Consider the following 21,647-nt stretch of genomic DNA (forward strand, 5'->3'; position numbering starts at 1 on the left):
CATGGGTGATTTCTTGAAGCGAATGGTGCGGCTGGCCAACTCAGTGCACTATCATAAGCAACTGACGGGGCGGGGTGGGGAATGTAGGGTTGCCATATTTCAAAAAATAAAAACCAGGGCACCTCGAAAGTTGTTGAACTTTTTAAGGAAGGCCCCAAAATTGTTGAGCTTTTCAAAAGAAAAACCCCAAAGTTGAGCTTTTCGAAGACAAACCCCAAAGTTGTTGAGCAGGGGGGGGGGGAGCATTTTTACGATTGATTTGCCTAAGATCCAGAACAAAGTGCTGCCTTTCGGAAATTCCCACACCCACACACCTGGACATCAATTCTGCCTTTGAAATGTATGGCTGCCCTAGGATGTATGGCAGCCCTAGGAAATGACTTATCAGAGAGCTGTGTAATCATGATTTTTGGCCTCACTCCTCTGTGCTTCTTAGATTCTTCACTTAAACAAGTAAAAAGAAAAAGAGAAGGATAAGCTGGTCTGACTTTTTAAAAGGGCAACAGGCTAATGAGCATGTCCAGAGTGCCTTTGCACTGTTATCTACTATATCTGTCTGTCTGTCTATGGGAATATTTCTATACAACCTCATCATGAAATACCAAGGTGGGGTATGCCACTAAAACATAAGACGTCATTTTGAAAACAAGTAAATACACATAATCGCCAAGGCGACTGGCTAATCAAAAATCAAGCCATTTACAAAGGCGCATCAGCACAGAAACATCTTCAAGAGACATCTGAAAGTGACAACGGAGGATGCCTGTTGAATCTCTGCATGATGAGTGTTCCACATCATGAGACCACGTTCTAGTTGAGGTTGGTTGAGTCTCTGTAACACTCAGAGCAACTAACGATAATCCTCAGAGTGATGGAGCTCGGATATAAGGACTCAAGCGGTTATTAAGGTCTCCCAGTGCCCAAGACGATCAGGGCTTCACATATCAACACAAGGAAATTGAACCTGGACCAGCTAACGGAGGTGTTTCCTGCTGTCGGCCACCTGCCCCCATCAGCAGTCTAGGCACTGTGTTGTGCACCAGCTGCAGCTTCTGGGCCAGGCCCAAGGGCATAGAGCGCATTGCAGTCATTCAGGCTCAAGGTCACCAATGCATGGACTACAGTGGCCAAGTGATCTCTATCCCAATATGGCCATAGCTGGCATAGTAGTAGCCAAGTGGGAGGACAATGAAGGTGCTGTATAGAAGCACCACAGCTCTCAAAGAAAGAGAGAGAGAGAGAGAGAGAGAGAGAGAGAGAGAGAGAGAGAGAAAGAAAGAAAGAAAGAAAGAAAGAAAGAAAGAAAGAAAGAAAGAAAGAAAGAAAGAAAGAAAGAAAGAAAGAAAGAAAATGCATTTCTCTCTTCATATCTGGTAAGGAAGATGAAATCATAACCATATGGAAATGTTAGTTCAGACAGCCCTTGGGGTTATATACCCCATGTTCCCTGTCCAATAGTACAGGTAAAGGTAAAGTTAAGGACCCCTGGATGGTTCAGTCAAAGGCGACTATGGGGTTGGGGCACTCATCTTGCTTTCAGGCCGAGGGAGCTGGCGTTTGTCCACAGACAGCTTTCTGGGTCATGTGGCCAGCATGACTAAGCCACTTCTGGTGCAAAGGGACACCATGATGGAAACCACAGTGCACGGAAATGCTGTTTACCTTCCCGCCCCAGCAGTACCTATTTATCTACTTGCACTGGTGTGATTCCGAACTGCTAGGTTGGCAGGAGCTGGGACAGAGCAACAGGAGCTCACTCCATCATGGGGATTCGAACCACCGACCTTCTGATTGGCAAGCCCAAGAGGCTCAGTGGTTTAGACCACAGCGCCACCCGCAATAGTACAACACTATGAAGAAGCTGTGTTTTGCCTGAAGACTGCTGGTAGTAATTTTAAACACCGGGAAGAATTTTCTGACAGTACGAGCTGGTCGGCATTGGAACAGAACCCCTAGGAAGGTGGAGGGTTTTTCTTACATGGAGGTTTTTAAGCAGAGGTTGGAGGGCCATCTGTTATGGATGTTTCAGTTGTGATTCCTGCATTGCAGAAGATCAGACTAGAGTTGGTGCCTTCCAGCTCTACAATTCCATGATTCTAGGGGGAAGGGTGGTGTGGAACATATGCTTTGCCAACAAGTGCAATGGTCACAGGTCAGCCCACAAACTTTGAGGGTGAGATGCATTAGACCAGGGGTTAGCAAACTTTTTCAGCAAGGGGCCGGTCCACTGTCCCTGAGACCTTGTGGGGGGCCAGAGTATATTTTGGGAAGGTTGAAATGAATTCCTATGCCCCACAAATAACCCAGAGATGCATTTTCAATAAAAGCACACTTATGTAAAAACACGCTGATTCCCGCACCATCCGCAGGTCAGATTAAGAAGGTGATTGGGCCGCACCCGGTTCCCGGGCCTTAGTTTGCCTAACCATGCATTAGACCATAAGAAAAGCCCAGTTGGATCAGGGATGGTGGTGGAAGTTGTGGTTCCTCAGTGCCTCGATGGCCAAAGTTTCAACATCCTGGAGACAGGCCTTTGGTCTGATGCGCCCAAGCTATTCTTATGTTCTTCTGCTATTCTAAACACACTGCTTTAGAATGATTAGAAGGGCGCCTTGGAGGAAAAACTAAGAGAAGAGACAAGCTTAAAAGCATCATCAAAGATATCTATCACTGGGTTTCATGTGTGGATTTAAAATGCCTGCCCCTCCCTCCTTGCCCCCTGAGGTAGGTTTTCTAAACCTCATTTCCAACAAGATTCAATAGGGGCAAAAAAGGCTTTCAACAAGATTTGTAATCAGGGTTATAGTTTCAAAAGAAGAGGGAGCGCTCCCTCCTCCCCCTTATTTTTTATTATTATTAATAATAATATTTTGAAGGGGAGTTTCTGATGATTGTTTCTTTGAATTCTGGAGTATAGAAACAGAATCTGCAAAAAAAGGGGGGAGAATATAATGAGCCTCGCCGAGTCCTCCTCATTATGCAGTACAAGAGCTCAACCACTTCATTAAACTCGTGCCACACATAGTAATGAAGGTCTTAAGTGGCGTCATGGATGGTGAGCCCAAGATGGTTAACAGGTACAAAGAAGCCATCTCGTACTCAGTCGGCCCAGATGGGAAGAGGAGAGATACTGACGGTAAAAGGGGGGGAGCGGGAAAGTGAAAAAGGAAAGCTCTCTCTATGTGTGTTGGAATGAAGGTGAAACTTGGAAGCTGGCGGTAAGATAGACAGCTCCTCCTATTCCCATCAGACCCACCCCTTAATTCCACACGGCCCACGACATTTTAAATTGTTTTATCTCATGGTGGTAGACTCTGAAGTCCAAAATAAAGTGAGCACAATTGTAAACACACAATCCACCTTTGAAAGAACACAAAAACTTACAGAGGTGGGTTTGGGTTTGGGGGCAGAGATGCCAGCTTGAGCAGGAGATTGGGGGTCCAATGATGCTCATGGGATGCTGGGAGCAACCAGCCTGCTCAGTTGGAGGAGGAAGAGGCTTTCTATCTTGGTTTTGGCCTGACAATTATTCTCATTTTTTTATTTTGAAACCATGCATATGGTTTTCACGGAGAAAGCACAACAAACCAGATTCTTTGGTTTTGCCATTTCTATCTGATCTTGAGCCTAGGGTAACTGCTGGTCCCCCAAAGTGGAAATGTAGTTTTCAGGTAAGGATGCCCGCATTTGTCATTTTTGAGGTGTGCCTTTCAATTTCCCATTTTTCCAGTCTCAAATTCAGTTCAGCGTATTTCTGCATGAGTTTGCATTTTTTGTGTGAAAAAAGAAAAAAAGTCCTCATAAAAATTTATCAGCATGCTAGTGCACATTCCTCCTAATACACATTTTTGTGCAAACCGATTTCTCCTAATTGAATGTTGTTTTTGTATGGTTACTTTCACTAATGCATGTATTATTATTTCTTAAAAATGCATCCCATCCCATAATATATGCTTATTTGTTAGCATTATCTGGGTGAGAAAGTATATGTTGCAAAATTCAGGGAGGTGCAAATTTCAAAGGATAGCTGCATTTTGCTTTGCGAATGGTTTCAGGAAATGCAGATTCGGTGGGTTTCCATCAAAGGGTGAACCGAGCTGAGTTTCCCCTCCATTTGCATCTCTGGAGGCCTCAGTCCAGAGATTCTGCCCTGATCAATTCCACAGTTTAATGGTGCTGGCAGGTAGGAAAAAGAGAGGAGAGAGCAAAATCTTCCAGTGCACAGATTAAGGATTGGAATTTAATGGTTTAACTAGATTAAACAGATGAAGAGATTAACAGGGTTAGATTAGAAGGATCATTTTAAACACATTAATGTATAAGATTAAGTGCTATCAATTAGCTTGATCCGTCTAAAGGCTAGCAGAGAGGAAGGTGGGTGGATGGGATCAAAGGGGATGAAGAATTAGGATAAACGGTAATAGCTGCGCAGGTTAAGTCAATGTTTATTTATTCTCCAGCCCACTCCTGCAGCCCACCACGTGCCTTTAACTTCTTCTTCTTTAACTGCACCAAGACTGAGGGCTTATCCACGCTCTGGGGCAGAAAAATAGTGTTCGGATATGGAGCTTTAAAGCGCAGGCCTATGTCTGGAAACCGAGGGCCAAAAGGTAAATGTAGATAAGCCCTCAGACCTACGCAGAAGTCAAAGGGCCACAGGAAGTTGCCTTGCCCTGAGTCCATCTACCTCAGTGTTGTCTGCACTGATTGGCAGCAACTGCCATTGAAATTCTACTCAGTATTGATCCAGAGTAGATTCCAATGTATAGCGTATTTTTTGCTCGATAAGACGCACCTAGTTTTTTGAAGAGGAAAACAAGAAAAACAATATTCTGAATCCCAGAAGCCAGGACAGCAAGCGGGATTGCTACACACCGATCCCGCTGGCTGTCCTGGCTTATGGGATAGCCACACCGCCTCTCCCAGGCAACGGGATGAGGGCTCCCCTTGCCCAGGAGGCTGCGCACGGCTAAGGCTCCCCTAAGAGCCGTGCTCCCTTTAAATAGCTTGCAGACCATGTGTGCAGCTCTTGGGGGCTTTTCCTGAGGAGGGAGAAGGGCAGCCCTTCTTCCTCCTTGGGGAAAAGCCCCCAAGAGCCGCACACACGCTCCACACAGCTCTTTAAAGGGAGCACTGAGCAGAGCCTCCCACCTGCATTCGCTCCATAAGACGCACACACATTCCCCCTTACTTTTTAGGAGGGGGGAAGTGTGTCTTATAGAGCGAAAAATACGGTAGTTAGCAGAGTAGAAACTTAAACACGTTGCAGGATTCCCAGAAAATAGACCAGAGGCATTTCATCCATCAGAGCTTTAGTGCTGCTGAAGGCAAATGAGCATAATGGTCACAAATCTAATACATTCAGGATTGGCACTGTCCATAAGAAATCCAGTTGCAGCAGACTTACCTTAAACTTAACAAACTTATAATAAGACTAAAACCTTAACACTTATATACGGAATACCACACCTGGAAGAATGAGAGACAGAAAGAGAAAACCCAGGCTCCTTCTGGCCCTACCAGAACCAGTTCAGCCAGCTGTACTCAGCTTCTCTGAAGGGATAACCCAAACATCATGAACCTTCTGCTTGTTTCCTTCACAAAGAGAAGCTTCCAGAACCCTCCTGAACGAAGTAGAATAGGAAATATCTCTACACATCAGATCAATACTTTCTGTACTAGGAAATGCAACTGACCGCAGGATTCCAGTCAGGAGCCGTTCCCTGTCCTATTTGGGCACTGCTGGGAACTGAATCTGGGACTTTCTGCATGAAAGGTAGCTGCAATATCACTGAGCTACAGCTCTTCCCTTCTACCTTAAGAGGTTCAGCTCTTTCACTGCAGGTGTGACCTTCAGAAATACAGTCTGGGTATGCACGCCTTCCAACTTTTTCTGATGCAAAACCGGGGCAAGTCCTCCGCTGTCCGGGGCAATTTTAAAATGCTGCCGTGGGGGGGGAGCAAAGACTTTCGCCCCCCCCCAGCCTTCAGAAGAGGTCGGGGGACAGATTGTCCCCGGACCTGGTCTGAAGTCGGTTTCCCTAGGAACGCATTAATTGATTTTCAATGCATTCCTATGGGAAACCGTGCATCGCAAGACGAAAAACTCGCAAGAAGAAAAAACTTGCGGAACGAATTAATTTCGTCTTGCGAGGCACCACTGTATATAAAAGATACAGTGGTATCTTAATTCTAAAACTTAATCCGTTCCAGAACTCCGTTCCAAAACCAAAGCGTTCCAAAAGCAAGGCACACTTTCCCATAGAAAGTAATGCAAAATAGATTAATCCATTCCAGACTTTTAAAAACAACCCCTAAAATAGCAATTTAACATGAATTTTACTATCTAACGAGACCATTGATCCCTAAAATGAAAGCAATAAACAATGTACAGTGGTACCTCGGGTTACAAATGCTTCAGGTTACAGATTCCGCTAACCCAGAAATAGTACCTCTGGTTAAAAACTTTGCTTCAGAATGAGAACAGAAATTGTGTGGCGGTGGCGCAGCGGTAGCAGGAGGCCCCATTAGCTAAAGTGGTGCCTCAAGTTAAGAGCAGTTTCAGGTTGAGAATGGACCTCCAGAATGAATTAAATTCTTAACCCGAGGTACCACTGTACTGCAGTCACACAATCAATTAATCAATCAATAGCTGATCTGAGTTCCACACATTTTCTTTTGGTATCTGAAGAAGTGTGCATGCACACGAAAGCTCATACCAAGAACTAACTTAGTTGGTCTTTAAGGTGCTACTGGAAGGAATTTTTTTTGTTTTGACTATGGCAGACCAACACGGCTACCTATCTGTAACATTTTCTTTTATTTTTGAAGTATTGTAACTTTTTATTGTTTGTTTTTCTTTTTTCTGTAATTGTTAAACTTTAATAAATATCATTTTTTTAAAAAAAATGATCTGAGTTCCACACAGAGACACACACACGCGCACACACACAGGAGCCGCAAAAACAAAAACGCAAAATAAATAGCAAAAGCAGACAGACATCAGCGTAACACTTAAAATGGAAATGTGGCACTCAAATAGGAAGTGTAAAACTCAAAACGGAGCACGTTTGGCTTCCAAAAAAAGTTCGCAAACCGGAACACTTACTTCCAGGTTTGCAGTGTTTGGGTTCCAAGTTCTTTGAGTACCAATGTACCACTGTAATGGCAAAGGTGTCTGGAGCACATATCTAGGAAGAGGATGCTATTTTCGGGGGGTCCTCCCCAACTGCTACCTGGCAGTGTCAATTCTGTCAGGTTGTAGAGCAGAGGGAAAGCAGGGAAATCAGGGCTCACCTCTGCTGTGAGACCAGATGCCTTTGGCTTTCCCTGGTTTAATGTATGCCAGGGGGCACTGTGTTTCAGGTTAATGCTTTGGGGGCCTCTTGAGTTCCTGCAGTTGGCACATTGCAGAGCACCAGAGTGCACTTTCGTTTCCCGTTTTTGTTTTGTAGTAATAAAGGACGGTTGCGCTCAGAAGGCCTGCTTCCTCCTGATACGCATTCTTGGGACCCCAAAACAACACCAGAATCTCAATGAAGTGGACCAGCATTGTGACTCAGTATCAGTTTCAGTATCCTACGTCCCCAATTTGGGAGAAAAGGGCAGTCAGAGAACTGGAACGGAAAGAGAAACGGGAGCAGAATTTTGTCCCAGGCCTGGAGCAGAAGTCCTTCCAGTGAATAGGACTGTTGTTTGCTGTTGTTCTTCAGTCTGCAGATGATTCTATTTATTAAGATTTTTATTAGATCTTCATAGCTTTAACCAATTAATTTCAAACTTCAAATTTGTTATGCATTTCTCTTATAATTTGACTTCCCACCATCTTCTCCATGCTGTTTTATACCCATCTGTTTTGTATACTGCATAATATTGCACATTTCACCTGATAAATATTCCTCTATTACATCACATTTCATTTAATATATATTCCTCTGTTTCATATATTAAATTTCAAATCCTGATTTCATTTGATTCTGATATTTTTGTGAATCACCCAAAAAAGGCTTGAACTCTTCTACATATTGTCCGTCATGTTGATCTCTTATGCAAACGATTCATAATCGATTACTTTCTCCCAATTTGCATTGTGTTCCCTCTGCACTGAAGCAAAACAGTGTGGATTAACATAAGAATAACGCTGTTAATAATGTAATTAGTTTATGTAAAAACTCAACCGCTGCAGGTGGCAAGAAAAATAGCATAGTTCCCCTCACCAAACACAAAAAGGCAAACTGCAGCAGAATGGAAACAGCGCTGTGTGTGTGTGTGTGTGTGTGTGTGTGTGTGTGAGAGAGAGAGAGAGAGAGAGAGAGAGAGAGAGAGAGAAAGAGAGAGAGTGATTAGGACGGATCAGAATGAAAATCGCTGCAAGGATCTGGCTAGTGGGACAAAACAAATTCCTCACCCCTGTGCTAAACAAGGAAGGTCCTTCCATAACCGTATCACTCTGGCAGTTTAAGTCATGGTCCCTACCCAGGAAAAAGTCCCAGAGTTGCAATCACTCTGCTGCATTTTGCCTCCACTAGTTGGAGGTTGAGGTCTGCTGAGCGCAGGCTGGAATTCTCAAAGCTGAACTAGAGGATGCAAATTCCCCCTTCTCCCCACCCTTTAGCACTGCCCCAAGGAATTTGTGCAACTGGAGTGCTTATTCCCACCTGTGTTAGACCTTGCGCCAGTCGTTCCCTCCATCTCTGCCCGCATATGTGTGTGTGTGTCTGGCTGCCATAGGAAATCAATTGGCCAGTTTACTGTCTGGTCGATTCCCAAGTGGTTTCTAGGTTACTTGGGCCATATTGACGCAGCCAGTGCAGCTCTCGGATCAATGGGAAGCCATCAGTGTTACCTTCATGTCCTTGAAAGAACTGAGCGGCCCGGGCACAGAGAACTTCTGAACCAGGAAGGCCCACTTTGCAGCACCTCCCTCGAGCCGAACAGAGAAGATAAAGATGTGGGGAAGCCCCCGTTTACAGTGTTGACTCCTCATAGCTGTGCCGAGATTATTAGTGCTAATAACTGGTCCATCTGTGGATTGAATGGGGGAGTTCAATAGGGCAACTGATCCCAGAATTCCAAATTAAGTCATAAATTGTAGAGTTGGAAGGGAACCCAAGGGTCATCTAGTCCAACCCCCTGCAATGCAGGAGTCTCAGCTATAGCATCCACGACAGGTGGCCATCCAACCTCTGCTTCAAAACCTCCAAACAAGGAGAGTCCACCACCTCTAATGGGAGTTCATTCCACTGTTGAATGGCTCTTACTGCCAGCAAGTTCTTCCCAATGTTTAGTCAGAATCTCCTTTCTTGTAACTTGAATCCATTGGATCGAGTCCTACCCTTGGGAGCAGGAGAAAACAAGCTTGTTCCATCCTCCACGTGACAGCTCTTTAAATGCCTGGGCGAGCAGGAATGTTTTCAAATTCCTCCTTGAAAGTTGACAATAGAGACAGGCAGCCACCTCACTAAGGAAGGCATTTCACAACCAGGGGACTACCACTGAAAAGGCCCTGTCATGCTTTCCCAGCATGTTTCGGAGCACAATTCAAAGTGTTGGTGCTGACCTTTAAAGCCCTAAACAACCTTGGCCCAGTATACCTGAAGGAGCATCTCCCCCCCCCCCCCATCGTCCATCCCAGACACTGAGGTCCTGCTCAGAGGGCCTTCTGGCGGTTCCCTCACTGCAAGAAGCAGAGTTACAGGGAACCAGGCAGAGGGCCTTCTCAGTAGTGGTGCCTGCCCTGCGGAATGCCCTCCCATCAGATGTCAAAGAAATAGACAACTATTAGAAGACATCTGAAGGCAGCCCTGTTTAGAGAAGTTTTTAATGTTTGATGTTTTATCATGTTTTTAATATTCTGTTGGGAGTCACCCAGAGTGCATGGGGAAACCCAGCCAGATGGGCGGGGTATAAATAATAAATTATTATTATTATTATTATTATGGGCCAACTCCAGCTGGGCACACACGACACCACAGAAATTTGAGGCGCCAAGGTCCACCACTGCCTTACTCTTAAAACAGTTGCATTTCAAATTATGAGGTGTTTCTTCACCTCCAGTATTCAAATTTGAAGTTTCAACTGAAAATTTCACATCCCCCTGCCCAAAAAAGCACTGGAGAATCTGGGAAGCTCTCCTAAATCTTGAATCGCTTGCAAATAATTAGCTGCGACTCCAACTTTCTTAGAGTGTGGAAATAAAGGACGAGTGCAGCTGTTGAAGTTGCACCCACAATGTTCTCCCAGTGTGCTGCAGTGCAAATGAAGACCAGCCGCTTCTCAGGTGATCCACATTGATCAGCTGAGGAATGGAGATGGGACAAGTGTCACCTCTATCCTGGTGTGTAGGGAGCTCAGTGAAGTAAGGAGGGTGATGGCTTTCCGTGCTCTAGGGAGAGTGCTGGGGGTCAGATTTACAGCCAAATGAGTCATATTAGACTGGAGGTTCTCTATCCCTGTCATAAATGATCTCCTTGAGGTAAGTTGGTAGTTTAAGATAGCAGACCATCCAAGTGTCCCTATTTTCCAGGGACAGTCCTGGATTTGCAGAAGCCATCCCAGTTTCTGATTTGATCCCAGAACGCCCCGCTTTTCCTTAGGATGTCCTAATTTTCATTGGAGAAATGTTGGAGGGTATGGAATAGGACATCCCTATTTTCATTGGAGAAATGTTGGAGGGGACACCTCTATTTTCATTGCCAAATTTTTGGGGTCTGGTGGGCCAGATTAGACTCACAGGCCAGACCCCCTCTGTAGTCGTATCTCATCCCTGTGAGTTAGTCTAAAAATGGATAAGGAATAGCTAGAATTGAGAGGACAGGGTTTTATGAGTCACTGTTGTAGGCCCAGCCTATATCGAACATACAATGGAGCCCTTTGACTCACTTCCCGCTGGTGCGTGAAAGAAGGAAAAAAGGGGCGGGGGGGGGGAAGAACGGTGCCTGTCAAAAATGATGCATCTCTGCTGCGGTCTAGTTCTCTGTCTCTCAAACCACAGGCGCTGATATTCTCATTGATTTTCATGCTTCCCTCCCACTTGCCAACCCACAGGCTACAGGAGGAATCCTTCATGCCGCCTTGTCCGCAGGAGAACGGCTCCCACTCAGAACGGAGACTTCCGAGGTGAAATATGGCGAGTCATTATCCTGGGTATTAGAGCCATGCACACAGCTCATCACCTCTCCTCATCCCCTTTCCCTCTGACTATCACAAATCTGAGATCTGCCTGTTCTGTCTACAAGCGTTAGAACATACCAAGAGGCCTGCTGGCTCAGGCCAAGGGTCCATCAAATCCACCGTTTGCTTCCCACACTGATCAACCACATGCCTCTGGAAAGTCTGCAGGCAGCAATGACGGCAATGGCCCTCTTGCTTTTGCTCTTAAGAATATAAGAAGCGTCTCTGTCATGGGCCAGGAGTCAGCTTCACCTGCTGAACAGCAGCCTTGATTGTAGAAAGCCTGAAAGCTGTTTACAAGAAAGAGGAAATCATAAAATTATCACTATAAAAAATGTCCAGCCGTAATTTAAAACGTATGGAATGTTAAAACCACAATAGTATAGACTAAAACAAGTTAAAGCGCCTACAAACCTTCATCAAAGATCACAGGGTAGTTGGCAACATTAAAAACAGAAAACAACTATTATTATTATTATTATTATTATTATTAACCCATCTGGCTGGGTTTCCCCAGCCAATCTGGGCGACTCCCAACAGAATATTAAAAACACGATAAAACACTAAAAATTAAAAACTTCCCTAAACAGGGCTCCCATCAAACGTCTTCTAAAAGTCTAATAGTTGTTTATTTCCTTGACATCTGATGGGAGGGTGTTCCACAGGGCGGGCACCACTACCAAGGAGGCCCTCTGCCTAGTTCCCTGTAACCTCAATTCTTGCAGTGAGGGAACCACCAGAAGACCCTTGGAGCTGGACCTCAGCGTCTGGGCTGGACAATGGGGGTGGAGACGCTCCTTGAGGTATTATGGGCCGAGGCTGTTTAGGGCTTTAAAGATCAGCACCAACACTTTGAATTGTGCTCGGAAACATATTGGGAGCCAATGTAGGTCTTTCAGGACCGGTGTTATATGGTCTTGGCTGCCACAACAGGTCACCATTGACTCCCCACCACAACCCAATTTCAATAACATAGCAGTTAGGGAAGTAGGAAAATTGAATTCCAAGAGTGCCGGCCCTACCTTAAGGCAGAGTGAGGTGACTGCCTCAGGTGACAGATGCTGGCGGGTGAGAAGCTGTGGTGAGATATTGGGAGGACAGCAGGCTCAACAGAGTGCTTTAAAATATGGTGTGCTGGTGGCCCAAATTGAAACTCCCTCCCACTGAACATTAGACAGGCGCTGTCTCTTTTGCCCACTCACCCACGTTGAGCAAAATATTCCTGCATTGCAGGGGATTGAACCAGCTGGCCTGCATGGTCCCCTCCAACTCTACAAAGACTTTCCTCTCCCAACAAGCCCTTTCCGTTGACCTCTTTCCTAGCCTACATCTCTGTATTGGAATCATTTTTCTGATTCCACTTCATCACGTGTTGTTTGCCACCCTGGGCTCCTTTGGAAGAGTGGGATATAAATTTAATAAATAATATTGATGTGAACAAGGGGCTGCAAATGTGATTCGAAATGCAGCTCAAGGCAGAGATGACACACACAACTCCACTTATCGTTTTAAACTGATAATGCACACAGAGGCGGAGATAGCTGCTGTGCACCCGGGGGCGAGGCCATAGGGGCGGGGCAAGTGTCCCAGAGGGGTGGGGTGAGCCACCCATGGGGGGTGGAGCAAGCCACCCATGGCGGGCTGCTTCCTGGGTGGGGGGAAGGGAGCTGCGCCACTTTGCCAGCAGCCTTCCTCGCTTTCCTCTTCCTTTTGACAGCTCGAGGGAGGCTTTTCCGCCCCCCGGAAGCAGCCCGGGAGCAGGGGGGGGGGCAATGGTCTGCTGCCCTCCCACGACTCCCAAGCTTCCCCCGAGCTGTCAAAACGAAGGGAGAAGGCCGCCGGCAAGGCGACGCAGCTTCGCCCCTTCCCCCGATGGCTCAGGGTAGGCTTAAGAGTCGCGGGCAGGCGGTGCGCCGAATGTCACCCCCCTCAGTGATGATACCCGGGGCAGACCGCCACCCCTGCCCCCCTCCCAGTGGCGTAGTGTGGGGGGTGCAGGGGGGCCGGCCGCACCGGGCGCAACATCTGGGGGGGGGGTCGCTCGCACTCGCAGCTCTCTGCCCCTATCTCGCTCACTCAGGGTTAGGGGGCGCAAATTACTTGCCTTCCCCCGGGTGCTGACAACCCACGCTACGCCACTGCCCCCTCCCTTCCTCCATCCCTGAATTCCCACACAGTCCCATTCGAACCTAAAGCAAAAGGGAAGCCAGGGCAAAGAGAAGCCAGTTCTTCCTCGCACATTGAGTCCAGGGCTGAACCACAAACTGATCCCTGGTGTTCCTGGTCTTCCTCCAGCCTCACACTTTCTTTGCTCCCCACCGCACCATAACTAATTCTGCGCCTGTTTGCCCCTCCTCCCTCCCTCCCTCTGGTCCTGAGCAAATGCTCCTTTGGCCCATCAATATCAATGCATGGATCCGATTGCAACATTACTTAAACCTTGGAGGAAAAATAATTTCAAGGATAAATTATTAATTTGTATCGAACTTGCAGTAATTGTCCTATTAAGTCTAACAAAGCCATATGTTTGGTTGGGGTATTTATTCAAGGCCGTAATCCCCATCGACGTCCTCAATTCTAATTAACGGACGTTTAGCAAACAGGTTCCATAATTGATATACCCCCACCCAAATCGATCACCTTTGTAGAATCCTCCCCCTTCCTTCCACCCCTCTCCATCTGTGTCCCTAACGGCCACTTGGAAGGATAACAATTCATTTTCTTTCCTTCTTTCCTTTTTTTTTTTAAACAACAACACTAGTTTGCTTTTCACCTGGTTCAAAATGCAGGTGCCTGTGGTGTAGGACAGCCAGTTGCAAAGGAAGGTAGGGCTTCTGAATTGCATTTAAGGGGGGATTTAAGCAGATTCAGGTTTTTGTCTTGATTTTTAAACTCCTAAACTTACATGAGTTTCGTCCATGTTTGCATCTGAATCATAGAATTATAGAGTTGGGAGGGACTCCAAGGGTCATCTAGTCCAAGCCCACACTCGAAAACATACTGGGAGGCAACGTAGGTCTTTCAGGACCTGTGTTATATGATCCCGGCTAGGGCTGGGCGATATCTGACTTTAAACATTGTGATATATCATCAGCTAAGCATCACAATGTACAGTGGTACCTCTGGTTATGTACTTAATTCATTCCAGAGGTCCGTTCTTAACCTGAAACACCACATTAGCTAATGGGGCCTCCTGCTGCCATTGCGCTGCCGCTGCACGATTTCTGTTCCCATCCTGAAGCAAAGTTCTTAACCTGAGGTACTATTTCTGGGTTAGCAGAGTCTATAACCTGAAGCATATGTAACCCGAGGTACCACTGTACCAATATATCATGATGTCTGAAATAAGGGTGTAACTATGTAAAGGCAAACGGGGTAATGTCCTGGCAACAGCTATTACTTAGGGGTCTAAAACTGATCCATTTTTTCTTACCTTTAACATATTGTTACATCTGTTACAGTGCAGAGCAACAGACACAGCAGGAATCATGAGAAAAGTATAGACAGCTTCACGGTTTTTCAACATATCACAATTTTTTTGCATATTGTCATATATCATGATATCTTGCCATGTCAAATATTATGAAACCGTTATCACAACGTGGACTTCAAACCAATTTTGGATTATATATTGATGCACTGCCCAGCCCTAGTTCCGGCAACTGTATACATTTCAGCAGTCCTAAAGTTTGAGAGTCAGTAGCACAGATGTGGTCAAGGTTGTTGTAAACATCCCCATTGAAGAAGATAACTGTGGTGAACCAGACCTCGTTGCTGGTTGCGAAGGGGTCCCCATAACAGTTGAAGCTTCATTGCCCCCAAAATGTAGGTCCTAGGACAGGGATGCGGACTTATAAAAAATATTGGGGGGGCCCGGGAAAGCTCATGAATAATAAATAAGCTCATGAATATGCAAATAAAGTGGTGCCGCTTCCTCGTGAGCGAATAGGGGAGAGCGTGCTGCGCCTATTAATCAGCTCCAAAAGAAATTGGGTGGAGCTTTTGCTCGGGAGGGAGGGCAGGAGGCATGCAGCCCGCCCCTCCCTGTGCATTTTGGGCTGGGGGAGGGGCGGCGATGGCGCTCTGCTGGAGGGGCGCCGGAGATTATTGGGGGGGCGGAGCCCCCCCAAACGAATTTTTGAGGGGGCTCGGGCCCCCTCAAGCCCCATGGAGTCGGTGCCTATGTCCTAGGATGACTCTTGGCTGTCTGAATGGAGAACAGGAAAGGGTGTGTGAGTGTCCACAGAAACTAGCCTGCTGTACAATGATTTGCATTTGTTGCTCCGCCCACTTTTGCCGCTAGCCCTGCCCATGTCAGGGACTGGGTAGAGGAGGAATGGTGGAGACCGCCTCCCCAGCCTGACCCTTCCAGAGGAGAAGAAGACACTTCAGAATTACAACAGGGGTTTGAGGGAGGTCACAGCTCAGAGGAAGATGAGAGGAAAAGTTGGGAAATAATGCGAGAGGAGGAGGAGACAGAGCCGGGAAATAATGCGAGAGGAGGAGGAGACAGAGCCGGAGTTGGCTGACATGTTATCACTAGAAAGCATTCCAGACCCACCATCTCCCAGAACCCAGCGAGCCTTAAAAGTAGGAGAGCAAAGATCTCGGAGACAGGTGGCCCTAAGCAGCCACCGTAGGGATGGTGGTGCTGTTGACAAATGAGAGAAGGAGAGTGGAGATTTACTCAGGACAACACCATTATTCCAAGAGGCTTCATTCCCAAGCCTCTCTCTGTAAATATTGAATAAAAAGCAGGTGGTAAGGACTTTTCCTTGTTGTCAGAGGACTGCCATCGCAACAGGGGAGGGAGGCAGGGGGATACACAGAGTCCCTGACGCTTCTGTGGAGCAGCCCCTCATTGAGCGGAGGGGGAAGGGGGTAGCCAGGCGAGGGGAGGGCTCGAAGATGCTACTGAGAGCCCAAGTGCCTCACCCAGCCCAGCTGGCCAGGAGACAGACATGCCGTTTCCGTTGCCCAGCTTGCGCAGAGGGGTGAAACGTAAGGAGGGGAGGCGGAGATTTGGGGTGTCTAAGTTCTTATGTTGGGGAAGAAACCGGAAGGGGCCACTCCCGGAATCTGCAAGTGACTAAGACGGACATGAGCTTTGTGTTTCTGCACTGTAAATAGTTTTGCACCAATAAAACCTGTAAAAGACAGGTCGGAGTCCTGCCTGGTTACTCATGAGCAACCACCACCAGCACCTGACACTTGTCTTATCTGTTCCTGGCAACCTGCCATGGGGATTGGTTCCTCTGCCCCTGACAGCCCACCATGTGGCCCCCAGGAGTTTGATCAGAAGGGAATTCGGCCCTCGGACAGAAGAAGCGTCCCTCATTCCTGTTCTAGAATATGCCCACAATCCTTTTCAAGGAGTTGTGGTTGCTCAGGGCTGCCCTCGAGAGATGTTAATGCAGAAAAAGCGGTGTCTGTAAGCATGTAGATTTGAAAGCCCCCTGCCTTGTTAGCCACCAGACCCTACATCCTTCAGGTGAACTAACGTGACCGGGAGTGATGGTAGTCTGAGCAGAAAACAGAAGCAGAGTAGTTACCGCAGAAGTACCACTCAAATAGAATCGGTTGTAACGACCCTGCAAAAATACGACCACTCAGGCACTTCTCCTCCTGCTGTTTGTAATAGCTGGTCAGTCCGTCCCCAGTGCTAAGTATTTATTGGAGTGTGTGTGTTTTTATTGCTTGGAAGATGCTGCAGGAGAAGGTCAGAGGTTTACGATGTGGTGATGAAGAAGTTATTATGGAGCTTGCAAGCTAATATTAGCTGAAAATTATCTGGAGTTAATAAACACAGCTTTTAGATATACAAACTCCTGTCAGACGCGGTCAGATGCTGAGGTGCAGAGTGCAAGTGGCAGGATTGGAAGAAGAGAGCGAAGCGGTTGCTTTGGAGCATACCTGCTCCTTGCTTTCTTCTTCCTGTGCAATTATTTCCCTTCTCATACAGAAACTAAGAACAAAAATAAGAAACCAACATGGCGGACTATTCATGGAAAAATGGAAGCCCCCTCTTTCTTTGGAAGATCTGAAGAAATATCATAATCCGGTGAAATCACAAGCAGTTTTTGAAACAGGAGCAGTGGAAGAAAAATGATAATGTTTGACACAGAAGAAAATGTCTTAGGGGAAATGTTTGTTAGAATGCAGCATGCAGATGGGATGGGATCAAGAACAGTATGGAAGGAAGGGCGGGATGTCAAAGTTGAAAGAGAAACGTATAACAGATTTAAAAGCTGGGATTTATATGTAAAGATTTTAAAGTCTGATAAAACATTTGACGCAAACAAAATGCATTGCCCATGGCCAGGTATTATCTCTGGCCCCACCCACCACTAGATCCAGCCCCCAGAAGGGCTAGCCACAAGGTTCCCTCACTATGAGAAGTGAGGTTACAGGTAACCAGGCAGAGGGCCTTCTCGGTAGTGGCGTCTGCCCTGTGGAATAACCTCCCTTCAGATGTGAAGGAAATAAACAACTATCTGACTTTTAGAAGACATCTGAAGGCAGGCTTGTATCAAAAAAGTTTTTAATGTTTGATGTTTTATTGTGTTTTTAATATCCTGTTGGAAGCCGCCCAGAGCCAGATGGGTGGGGTATAAGTAATAAATAATAATAATAAATTATTATTATGAATTATTACTAGGGCTCAAAAAGTTTCCCGCCCAATGTGGAAAGAACTTCTGTTTTAGCAGAAGATAAAAAATACACAGTCCTTCATGAATCAGGAAAGGATTTGCATGGAAACCTGCCTGATGGAGCAGGTTTGTCAGCTGATGAGTGAGGGTTAAATCCTGCTCACTTCAGTTGTGCTTCTTTGCTGGGAATAGCAGCATGCAACAATGGAGCATTTAGGCCTTCCCTCGTGATGTCACGAGTGATGTCGGCTGAAGGGTAGGTGAGCACGATTTGGGGGAAATGGCCTCAGGGGCCAACTTGGATCCCTGGTGGGCAGGCAGGAGGTTTGCCACTTTAAAGCACAGTCCCTCTTCCTCATCTAGTCAGTTCGCTTTGGTGGAGCACCACCCCAGAAGCATGAGTAATTCAAGAATAAAACTCAGCACCTCTTGAGGAATACTTAGCTCCACACCAACATTGGCTCCCAATTCTGTGGAACGGGAATGGCAACGCCAAGCCAGGTTGATGTGTTGCTACAAAGGTGAACAGGGCAAATATGGCAAGGGACGCTTGCACACCCAAAGGGCTGTGGGAGGAGGAGGAGAAGGAGCAGGAGAAGGAGAAGGAGAAAGAGAAAGGGAAGAGAGTCAGGGATTCACAGGCTCACACAAAGGGCAAGCTGCGATGATAGAGGGGAGACAGCCGTAACGCAGAGTCACAACTGTATTAACCTCCAAGCCAGCGATTGCTTGTGACCTGCGCCCTCCCCACGTCAGGGTGCTGGTTCCGCTCCCCCGCCCCAGCCACCATTTCCATGCAGCTGAATCTTTGTCTCTTCAAGGTTCAACCTAACCCCAAATATTTCTATTATATTCATATTGAGAGGGGAGCAATATAGATAAAACCTCTGACCAAAATTATGTTGTTATGGCAACACCTCAGGCCTAAACCTCTCCGCGCAGCCTGGGAAATATTGTCCAATACATCATGCACCAGGAGACCTGACAGGAAGAAAATTGTCCTTAACCAGCGCCTGTCGGGGTGATTTATAATGTGTTAATTTCCCCGTGACAATAGGGTATTTAACTTCATTTGCTACCAAGTTCCCCCCACATTGTCCCCCCTGGCTAACAGGGGAGATTGTCGGCTTCACCTCTTTGGGGCAAGTTCCTTCTCTTGCTCCCCTCCCCAATTAAAAAAACAACAACTATATTTTTCCATACTTGGTTTAATTTAATAATGGGGGAATGGGAGGTCTTTAAGCGGCATTGTGCTGGGCTTACCACATGGCCTCAGCTGCCCCTTTGCCAGGCCCATTGCTGCGATCCCTCTATCACTGCCTCAAACCTTCCAGATAGATAGAACATGGGTAGCCCAAGTGATGCTCTCCAGATGATGAGGACTACAACTCCCATGACCCCTGATCATTGGCTGTGGATGATGGGAGTTGTAGTCCACAACAGCTGGAGGGCACTACCTAGATAGATAGATAGATAGATAGATAGACAGACAGATAGACGGATTAGATAGATAGATGATAGATGATAGATAGAGATGATAGATGATAGATAGATGATAGATAGATGATAGATAGATGATAGATAGATGATAGATAGATAGATAGATATAGATAGATGAGAGAGAGAGAGAGAGAGAGAGAGAGAGAGAGAGAGATGATAGATGATAGATAGATAGATAGATGATAGATGATAGATAGATAGATAGATAGATAGATAGATAGATAGATAGATAGATACATGATAGATAGATAGATGATAGATAGATGATAGATAGATAGATGATAGATAGATAGATAGATAGATAGATAGATAGATAGATAGATAGATAGATAGATAGATAGATGATAGATAGATGATAGATAGATAGATGATAGATAGATAGATAGAGATAGATAGATAGATAGATAGATGATAGATAGATAGATAGATAGATAGATAGATAGATAGATAGATAGATAGATAGACAGATTAGATAGATGATAGATAGATTAGATAGATGATAGATAGATGATAGATAGATGATAGAGATAGATAGATAGATAGATAGATAGATAGATAGATAGATAGATGATAGATAGATAGATAGATAGATGATAGAGATAGATAGATATAGATAGATAGATAGATAGATAGATAGATGATAGATAGATAGATAGATAGATAGATAGATAGATAGATAGATGATAGATGATAGATAGATAGAGAGATAGATAGAGAGATAGATAGATAGATGATAGAGCTTGGTGAGCTTAGTTTCTTTGGTTGAAAGCACTGAACACTGATAGTGTCTTTGTAATATCTGTTTAAAGCAGGGATAGGGGATCTGTGGCTCTTCAGATGTTGTTGTGCTCCAGCTCCCACCAGTTCCAGACAGCATAGGCAGTGGTCAGAAACAATAAGGTAAAGGGACCCCTGACCATTAGGTCCAGTCGTGACCGACTCTGGGGTTGTGGCGCTCATCAGCTTATTGGCCAAGGGAGCCGGCGTACAGCTTCCGGGTCATGTGGCCAGCATGACTAAGGCGCTTCTGGCGAACCAGAGCAGCGCATGGAAACGCCGTTTACCTTCCAGCCGGAGCGGTACCTATTTATCTACTCGCACTTTGACTTGCTTTCGAACTGCTAGGTTATCAGGAGCAGGGACCGAGCAACGGGAGCTCACCCCGTCGCGGGGATTCGAACCGCCGATCTTCTGATCAGCAAGTCCTAGGAACAATACCCCATCCTTTATTTGACAAAGGTACAGGCAGAGGAAAAGTCGAGATTAAGAGGTCCTTCCTCCTACGAGAGAGAGAGAGAGAGAGAGAGAGAGAGAGAGAGAGAGAGAGAGAGAAGGGCCCACAGAGGTCTTCCTTGGCGCCTACAGGTCCCTTGCCTCCCACCCAAAACATGCATTGAAAGAAGCATTCTATTGCAGCCAGTGGAGCAGCTTGCAGCGAGTGCCTAGTTGCCGTACGGGTGTGTGTGAGAGAGTTAGAGAGAGAGAGAGATCCCACCTTTCAAGGTTATGCCATTTTAGCCAAGGACTGACAAAGCCTGTCAATTTCAGCTTCTCTCAGGGTCTCATTTTTACAATATTAAATTCAGTTCGACAGGTTTCCACATCAGGTAGGGCTGCAATACTTCAAAAAGTAAAAGCCAGGATACCCCGAAAGTTGTTCAGCTTTTTTTAGACTAACCCTGAAGTTGTAGAACTTTTTTTTTTTTTAACAAAAACACAAAAACCTCACGATTTTTCGATTGACTTGCCTAAGATCCAGGGCAAAGTGCCGCCTTCTGGAAATCCTCCCCCCTCCCCGACATCAATTCAGCCTTTGAAATCCCGGTAATCAGGAAGACCCAGCTGCACAAATACAAGATGAGAGACACCTGGCTTACCAGTAGCGCATGTGAAAAAAATAATAGGGGTCTTAGTGGACCACAAGCTTCGCGTGAGTCAGCAGAGTGATGCAGCAACAAACAAAATCGAATGCTATTCTAGGCTGCATCAATAGAAGTATAGTGTCCTGATCAAGGGAAGTAATAGTTGGCATAGAGCTCCACAAAATTCAGATACAGTGGTACCTCGGGTTACATACACTTCAGGTTACAGACTCCGCTAACCCAGAAATAGTGCTTCAGGTTAAGAACTTTGCTTCAGGATGAGAACAGAAATCGTGCTTCAGTGGCGCGGCAGCAGCAGGAGGCCCCATTAGCTAAAGTGGTGCTTCAGGTTAAGAACAGTTTCAGGTTAAGTACGGACCTCCAGAACGAATTAAGTACTTAACCCGAGGTACCACTGTAAGTACAAATGGTTTGTTGCAGGAAGTGCAAATTAGTTTCACAT

Source organism: Podarcis muralis, chromosome 7 (assembly GCF_964188315.1).
Source record: "Podarcis muralis chromosome 7, rPodMur119.hap1.1, whole genome shotgun sequence".
NCBI classification, from domain to species: domain Eukaryota; kingdom Metazoa; phylum Chordata; class Lepidosauria; order Squamata; family Lacertidae; genus Podarcis; species Podarcis muralis.